Below are 8,830 nucleotides of genomic sequence, written 5' to 3'. Positions count from 1 at the left end.
ATGGACTGTCCAAAGGTAGTCTATAACTATTATTCTGAACACAAAAATAGTTGGGGATGACCAAAACACAGGGCCTAAAAATGTTTAGTATTATAGAACTTATAAAGATTCATTTTATCAGTTTATTTATGAGTTCTAGTATGTGCACTATTTTGTAAATTTTCCACAGATTTAAAAAAACATAAGCATCCTGTATGAGATAGCCATGACTCTAAGTATCCCTATCAAATTTATTTGATTAATTGCATTTTTGTTTTGTGTTAATATTTGTTGCCTTTTACATCACTCAGTCTTTGAAGAGATTATTGAAATCTACATTTTTAATTTTGTAAATTTTTTGCATTTCCCAGATTTTCTTTTATGTATTTAGCTACTGTTTGCTCTATAAGGATTTTTAACTCTTTTCTACTATGTGTTTTCAAATCAACAAAAAATTTGTCTGTTCTTATTAATGCTTTAGCTAGCCTTAAAAATTCTAACTTGTCTAAATATATTTCCTCTTCATTATTATGTGTATTTAACCCTTATTTCCTTGTTCATTTTATTTCAATATCCTTTTATTTCTTTCATATTAATTTTTTCTCTTTCTGCTGTTTAAGAACATATAATCCAGCACTATTTTTTGACCTCTCTTTTTTTTAATGAAAGAAATCAATGCATTCACATTCAATGATGATGTTTAGACAATTGTTCTTCTTACATCTCACATAACATTTTTTTTTTACTTCATTAGTTGCTCATTTTGATTTTCCATATTTTTGTTGGTTCGATAACAATTCCCCACCCCCAGGGAAAACCTCTGTGTTTCAGTCAATTATATTTTGAGAGGATAGAGGCAGTAACAAACGACCTAATATTCCCTGGTTTTCTAGCAACAACCAAAAAATAACCATAGTATATAATCTCATACATCATGTTCTTAACGTCTATTCAGTAAACCATTTGTCCATAGAGAAACATTAATGAAGGCCATGTTAATCCATTTAGGGGTTTGCCAGAGGACCTATGGCCTTGCCAATCTAGGTCATTTTATTTTCATATTAACTTACTTAAGCAAAAGTCTACCAAGTATTTAAGACTGTACAACATGGGTGATTATCTTCCAGCCTCTTATAATAGACTAACTGCCACCACCAATATGTCAAATTTTAGTTTGCTTTTCTTTATTTGGAGCAATTCTGTTTCATTCAGCTTTGCTATATGGGCTGTTACAGATCAGCTATATGGGCAGTTACAGATCAGTTTCAGCATTCCTATCATATGAGTCTGCTTATATTATTACCCAGGCTGAAGATACAGCTCTTATTTGGAATATGTTATGCTAGTGGTATAAGGAAAAAAGTAAAAGAGAAAGCTGAACCACAACTGTACTTAAAGCCTTTGTTCCAAGAGGGTATGTTTTATCTACTCTGATCCCATTGGTCAAAGCTAGTCAAATGAAGTAGACTATCAGTGGTACAAGCAAGTAAAAATCTACCTACAGAAGGAACTACAAGTCACATGGCAATAGGAGATGGATAATTCTCTTACCAGGAATGGAAGGACTGAATACTAAAGGACAATACTGTGCTCTATGCCATCCCCTCATGAATTCTGAAGTGGTCCTTACCTTTCCTTCAGTGGCTACTACCCTTTTCTTTGTCTTCACACTTAATTTTACATACCTTTTTACTAATATTTTCCAACAAAAGAACTGTTTCCCTCCTCACACTGCCCTTCCTCCAACTCACATTCATAAGATAAAAGTACAATAAAATTTTGAGACACTTTCTTTTGCTATATCATAAAAAAGGCATCATGAAAGGATTCTAATTACATTTTCTTTCTTGTCCCTAGATATTAGTCCGTTAGTTTTTGGTTTTATGTACTGCACTAACTTTCGTATCGTTCTTTTTTTATTTATAGGTAACACATTTAGTACCAGAGGCTTATAAAATTTTTTCTAATTTTTACAATGTAAAGATATTATCAGAATACACCTTGTTGTATTTCTTTTCTCAACAATCATTCCTGAAATTCAATGAACCATTTAATCTACTGGCTGGAATCTTTATATTAGAAGAATTATTTTTCTAGTATCTTTGATCAAATGTTACCCCTTTTCCACATGTGTCTTTTTTCTTCTCATGCCTAGCATAACTATGTATCCTGATTTGCCACACACAGCCCTAGTTTATACCTGTGGTTACAGCAAATCTATTAATGCTGAGAACAGCAACCCCACATCCAAAGAGCGGCGGCTGCGCAGGCGCAGAAGGGCCAAGAGGAGCTACTCCACATCCAAGGTCAGGAGGGGCAGCCATAAGGAGATACCCCTAGTCCAAGGTAAGGAGGAGTGGCTGCACTTTGCTGGAGCCACCATGAAGAGATACCCCATGCCCAAGGTAAGAGAAACCCAATAAGATGGTAGGTGTTGTAAGAGGGCATCAGAGGGCAGATACACTGAAATCTTAATCACAGAAAACTAGCCAATCTGATCACATAGACCACAGCCTTGTCTAACTCAATGAAACTAAGCCATGCCGTGTGTGGCCACCCAAGATGAGAGGGTCATGGTGGAGAGGTCTGACAGAATGTGGTCCACTGGAGAAGGGAATGGCAAACCACTTCAGTATTCCTGCCTTGAGAACCCCATGAACAATATGAAAAGGCAAAATGATAGGATACTGAAGGGGAACTCCCTGGGTCAGTAGGTGCCCAATAAGCTACTGGAGATCAGTGGAGAAATAACTCCAGAAAGAATGAAGGGATGGAGCCAAAGCAAAAACAATACCCAGCTGTGGATGTGACTAGTGATAGAAGCAAGGTCCGATGCTGTAACCGCAATATTGCATAGGAACCTGGAATCTCAGGTCCACGAATCAAGGCAAATTGGAAGTGGTCAAACAGATGGCAAGAGTGAACGTTGACATTCTAGGAATCAGCGAACTAAAATGGACTGCAATGGGTGAATTTAACTCAGATGACCATATCTAGTACTGTGGGCAGGAATCCCCTTAGAAGAAATGGAGTAGCCATCATGGCCAACAAAAGACCAAAATGCAGTACTTGGATGCAATCTCAAAAACAACAGAATGATATCTGTTCGTTTCCAAGGCAAACCATTCAATATCATGGTAATTAAAGTCTATGCCCCAACCAGTAACACTGAAGAAACTGAGGTTGAATGGTTCTATGAAGACCTACAAGACCTTTTAGAACTAACACCCAAAAAAGATGTCCTTTTCATTATAGGGGACTGGAATGCAAAAGTAGGAAGTCAAGAAACACCTGGACTAACAGGCAAATTTGGCCTTGGAATGAAGTACAGAATGAAGCAGGGCAAAGGCTAATAGAGTTTGGCCAAGAGAATGCACTGGTCATAGCAAACACCGTCTTCCAACAACAGAAGAGAATACCCTACACATGGACATCACCAGATGGTCAACACCAAAATCAGATTGATTATATTCTTTGCAGCCAAAGATGGAGACGCCCTATACAGTCAGCAAAAACAAGACCGGGAGCCAACTGTGGCTCAGATCATGAACTCCTTATTGCCAAATTCAGACTTAAATTGAAGAAAGTGGGGAAAAACACTAGAGCATTCAGGTATGACTTAAATCAAATCCCTTATGATTATACAGTGGAAGTGAGAAATAAATTTAAGGGCCTAGATCTGATAGACAGAGTGCCTGATGAATGATGGACAGAGCTTCATGACATTGTACAGGAGAGAGGGATCAAGACCACCCTCATGGAAAAGAAATGCATAAAAGCAAAATGGCTGTCTGAGGAGACCTTACAAATAGCTGTGAAAAGAAGAGAAGCGAAAAGCAAAGGAGAAAAAGAAAGATATAAGCATCTAAATCCAGAGTTCCAAATAATAGCAAGGAGAGATAAGAAAGCCTCCCTCAGAGATCAATGCAAAGAAACAGAGGAAAACAACAGAATGGGAAGGACTAGAGATCTCTTCAAGACAATTAGAAATACCAGGGGAACATTTCATGCAAAGATGTGCTCGATAAAGGACAGAAATGGTATGAACGTAACAGAAGCAGAAGATATTAAGAAGAGGTGGCAAGAATACACAGCAGAACTGTACAAGAAAGATCCTCATGACCCAGATAATCACGATGGTATGATCACTCACCTAGAGCCAGACATCCTGGAATGTGAAGTCAAGTGGGACTTAGAAAGCATCACTACGAACAAAGCTAGTGGAGGTGATGGAATTCCAGTTGAGCTATTTCAAATCCTGAAAGATGATGCTGTAAAAGTGCTGCACTCAATGTGCCAGCAAATTTGGAAAACTCAGCAGTGGCCACAGGACTGGAAAAGGTCAGTTTTCATTCCAATCCCAAAGAAAGGCAATGCCAAAGAGTGCTCAAACTACTGCACAGTTGCACTCATCTCACACGCTAGTAAAGTAACGCTCAAAATTCTCCAACACAGGCTTCAGCAATATGTGAACCGTGAACTTCCTGATGTTCAAGCTGGTTTTAGAAAAGGCGGAGGAACCAGAGATCAAATTGCCAACATCTGCTAGATCATGGAAAAAGCAAGAGAGTTCCAGAAAAACATCTATTTCTTCTTTATTTACTATGTCAAAGCCTTTGACTGTGTGGATTAAAATAAACTGTGGAAAATTCTGAAAGAGATGGGAATATCAGACCACCTGACCTGCCTCTTGAGAAACCTATATGAGAGTCAGGAAGCAAGAGTTAGAACTAGACATGGAACAACAGACTGATTCCAAATAGGGAAAGGAGTATGTCAAGGCTGTATATTGTCACACTGCTTATTTAACTTCTATGCAGAGTACATAATGAGAAACGCTGGGCTGGAAGAAGCACAAGCTGGAATCAAGATTGCTGGGAGAAATACCAATAACCTCAGATATGCAGATGACACCCCCCTTATGGCAGAAAGTGAAGAGGAACTCAAAAGCCTCTTGATGAAAGTGAAAGAGGAGAGTGAAAAAGGTGGTTTAAAGCTCAACGTTCAGAAAACGAAGATGATGGCATCTGGTCCCATCTCTTCACGGGAAATAGATGGGGAAACAGTGGAAACAGTGTCAGACTTTATTTTTTTGGGCTCCACAATCCCTGCAGATGGTGACTGCAGCCATGAAATTAAAAGACGCTTACTCCTTGGAAGGAAAGTTATGACCAACCTAGATAGCACATTGAAAAGCAGAGATATTACTTTACCAACAAAGGTCTGTCTAGTCAAGGCTATGGTTTTACCAGTGGTCATGTATGGATGTGAGAGTTGGACTGTGAAGAAAGCTGAGCATCGAAGAATTCATGCTTTTGAACTGTGGTGTTGGAGAAGACTCTTGAGAGTCCCCTGGACTGCAAGGAGATCCAACTAGTCCATCCTAAAGGAGATTAGTCCTGGGTGTTCAGTGAAAGGACTGATGCTGAAGCTGAAACTCCAATACTTTGGCCACTTCATTCAAAGAGTTGACTCATTGGAAAAGACTCTGATGCAGAGAGGGATTGGTGGCAGGAGAAGAAGGGGACAACAGAGGATGAGATGGTTGGATAGCATCATCGACTCGATGGACATGAGTTTGAGTGAACTCCAGGAGTTGGTGATGGACAGGGAGGCCTGGCACGCTGTGATTCATGTGTTTGCAAATAGTTGGACACAACTGAGCAACTGAACTGAACTGATTAATATCCATCCTCTTTTACTCTCAAACGTGTCCAGCTTTGATAATAAATTATACAGTCAGCCTACCTATAAATCTTACTATTTGCAGGTGAACTCCTGAAACTATTTTCTAAAACTTTATCTTTTCCCTTATATGTAGTTGAATAAACTGTTCAACTACAAAATGTATCTATACTATTTTCTATGTGACTGCAGTTATCCCACCAAGGGTGGAGCAAACTTCCCACCTCTTTGGCATCAGCTATATACTTCTTTTGCTAATGGGTTGTCAGCAGATGTGACTGAAGCAAAATAGGAAATGTGTTTTTGTAATAGAAGTTGGCCTCTTGTTCTTCAATCACCATGAGAAGAATATATCCTTTAAGGGTCCTGCTTAACCACTCCTACAACTCAGTTCATGAATTATTTGGTCCTATCAACTTCCCCATCTTTCACCAACACCATCCCAGTGACACCAGTATTCCTCACTCAAATTACTCCAGTAGCCTCCAATGTATAGCTTTTCTGGTAGCTCAGATGGTAAAGAATCTGCCTACAATGTGGGAGACCCAGATTCACTACCTGGGTGGAGAAGATACCTTGGAGTAGGAAATGGCAACCCACTCCAGTATTCTTGCCTGGAGAATTCCATTAGACAGAGGAGCCTGGAACGCTATAGTCCATGGGGTCAGAAAGAGTCCGACATAACTGAGCCACTAACTCTACTACTAATAGCCTTTTATTTGGCTCAATATATCTTTTAAAATGGACATGAGTTTGAGTGAACTCTGAGACTTGGTGATGGACAGGGCAGCCTGGTGTTCTGTGATTCATGGGGTCACAAAGAGTTGGACACAACTGAGCGACTGAACTGAACTGATCTTTTAAAATCACAAAACAAATAAAGCCATCCCTCTCTATTTAAACTTTTGGAGTAACTTCTAATTTCACTTTAAAATGTGAATAAAATCAGGATATGCCTAACATAGCCGTGCTTAATGTGACCTTTCCTCATTCTTTCTCACTTTGCTTCACATTTCCCATTGCTCTCTTTCATTCGCCCATGGTAATCTGCCCCAAGATCCTCAAACTTCACGGCCTCAAGAAATAAAGGTAAACCTGAATCTGTTTCTTTTCCTTTTCTTTTTAATTTACAAATCAAGGCTTCTCTGATTGCTCAGTGGTGAAGAGTCAGCCTGCCAGTGCAGAAGACGTGGGTTTGACCCATCGGTGGGAAGGATCTCCTAAAGAAGGAAATAGCTACCCACTCAGTGTTCTTGCCTGGAAAATCCCATGGGCAGAGAAGTCTTGTGGGCCTTCAAGGGGTCACAATGAGAGACTAAATAAACAACAATGAAGAATTTAATCTTTACTATTTCTGAGATATCAGCTAACATATTACTTCCTGAAAGAAAACTTTGTGATACCAGATCAGGGTAAACTCTCGATTGGATTCACTCTCAATGTTTCTTCCCTTTTTGGTAAATATTTATTTAATATGCATCTGTGTAGATGGGCTTTAAATTCCCAGAGGCATCATGTGTGTATGTCCTAGACAGCTCTATGTTCTAGTAATGAATACATTTAATAACTATGAATGACTAATTCATATGCCTTGGACAACCTAGGAATCAAACTGCATAGATTTTACATCAGATTTCTATGTCAGTTCCTCATCCCTGATCCACTTTTTTACTTTGTCTTAGCTGTTCAAAATGTGGATGCAGAGTATGTTTTTTTTTTTACTTTACACATAATTATCTCAAGCTTAATTTCTTGAGCAAATGGATATTGACTTCTTGAAGTTTAAACAGTGATTCAACTCTGTGTTCTTACACTAAAAACATGGTAGCAGAAAATTTATTTGCATATTTTGGCATGTATTTTAATGTTTAATTTTCCATATAAGTCAGGACCACTTTAAAATAAGAAAAGAGGGGAAATTTTTTAGACACATTCTTTAATGAAATATTTTCTTTATTTTTTCAAAACTGGAAAATGACTTAGTCACACCATCATTGCTGCTGCTGCTGCTAAGTCGCTTCAGTCATGTCCAACTCTGTGAGACCCCATAGATGGCAGCCCACCAGGCTCCCCCGCCCCTGGGATTCTCCAGGCAAGAACACTGGAGTGGGTTGCCATTTCCTTCCCCAATGCATGAAAGTGAAAAGTGAAAGTGAAGTTGCTCAGTTGTGTCCGACCTCAGCGACCCCATGGACTGCAGCCTTCCAGGCTCCTCCATCCATGGGATTTTCCAGGCAAGAGTACTGAAGTGGGGTGCCATTGCCTTCTCCACACACCATCATTAAGATGATTAAATTAAGAGAATAGAAAAATATTTTTAGTTCAGTTCAGTTCAGTCTCTCAGTTGTGTCCTATTCTTTGTGACCCCATGGACTGCAGCATGCCAGGCTTCCCTGTCCATCACCAACTGCTGGAGCCTACTCGAACTCATGTTGGTGACGCCATGCAACCATCTCATTCTCTGTCGTCCCCTTCTCCTCTCTCCTTCAATCTTTCCCTGCATCAGGGTCTTTTCCAATGAGTTGGTTCTTCACATCAGGTGGCTAAAGTATTGGAGTTTCAGCTTCAGTATCAGTCCTTCCAATGAATATTCAGGACTGATTTCCTTTAGGATGCACTGGTTCGATCTCCTTGCTGTCCAAAAGACTCTCAAGAGTCTTCTCCCATCATAGCAATGAAAATAATAAAATACTTAGGAATATATCTACCTAAAGAAACTAAAGACCTATATATAGAAAACTATAAAACACTGGTGAAAGAAATCAAAGAGGACACTAATAGATGGAGAAATATACCATGTTCATGGATTGGAAGAATCAATATAGTGAAAATGAGTATACTACCCAAAGCAATTTATAGATTCAATGCAATCCCTATCAAGCTACCAACGGGATTCTTCACAGAGCTAGAACAAATAATTTCACAATTTGTATGGAAATACAAAAAAACCTCGAATAGCCAAAACGATCTTGAGAAAGAAGAATGGAACTGGAAGAATCAACCTGCCTGACTTCAGGCTCTACTACAAAGCCACAGTCATCAAGACAGTATGGTACTGGCACAAAGACAGAAATATAGATCAATGGAACAAAATAGAAAGCCCAGAGATAAATCCACGCACATATGGACACCTTATCTTTGACAAAGGAGGCAAGAATATACAATG

The 8,830-nt window shown here is 39.1% G+C and overlaps 1 long non-coding RNA gene across 7 annotated transcripts in view; it reads right to left on the bottom strand.

The window, feature by feature from the left end:
- LOC147370846 (uncharacterized) overlaps positions 1-8,830 on the bottom strand; it is a 290,061-nt gene that overhangs the window by 116,244 nt on the left and 164,987 nt on the right. The window lies entirely within an intron of this gene.

This window comes from Bos grunniens, chromosome 6 (genome assembly GCF_055505025.1).
Source record: "Bos grunniens cultivar Pamir isolate PY7600 chromosome 6, Bosgru_T2T1.0, whole genome shotgun sequence".
Classification (NCBI taxonomy): domain Eukaryota; kingdom Metazoa; phylum Chordata; class Mammalia; order Artiodactyla; family Bovidae; genus Bos; species Bos grunniens.
The sequence above is the reverse complement of the archived record's forward strand: the minus strand, read 5'-3'. Positions and strand labels throughout refer to the sequence as shown.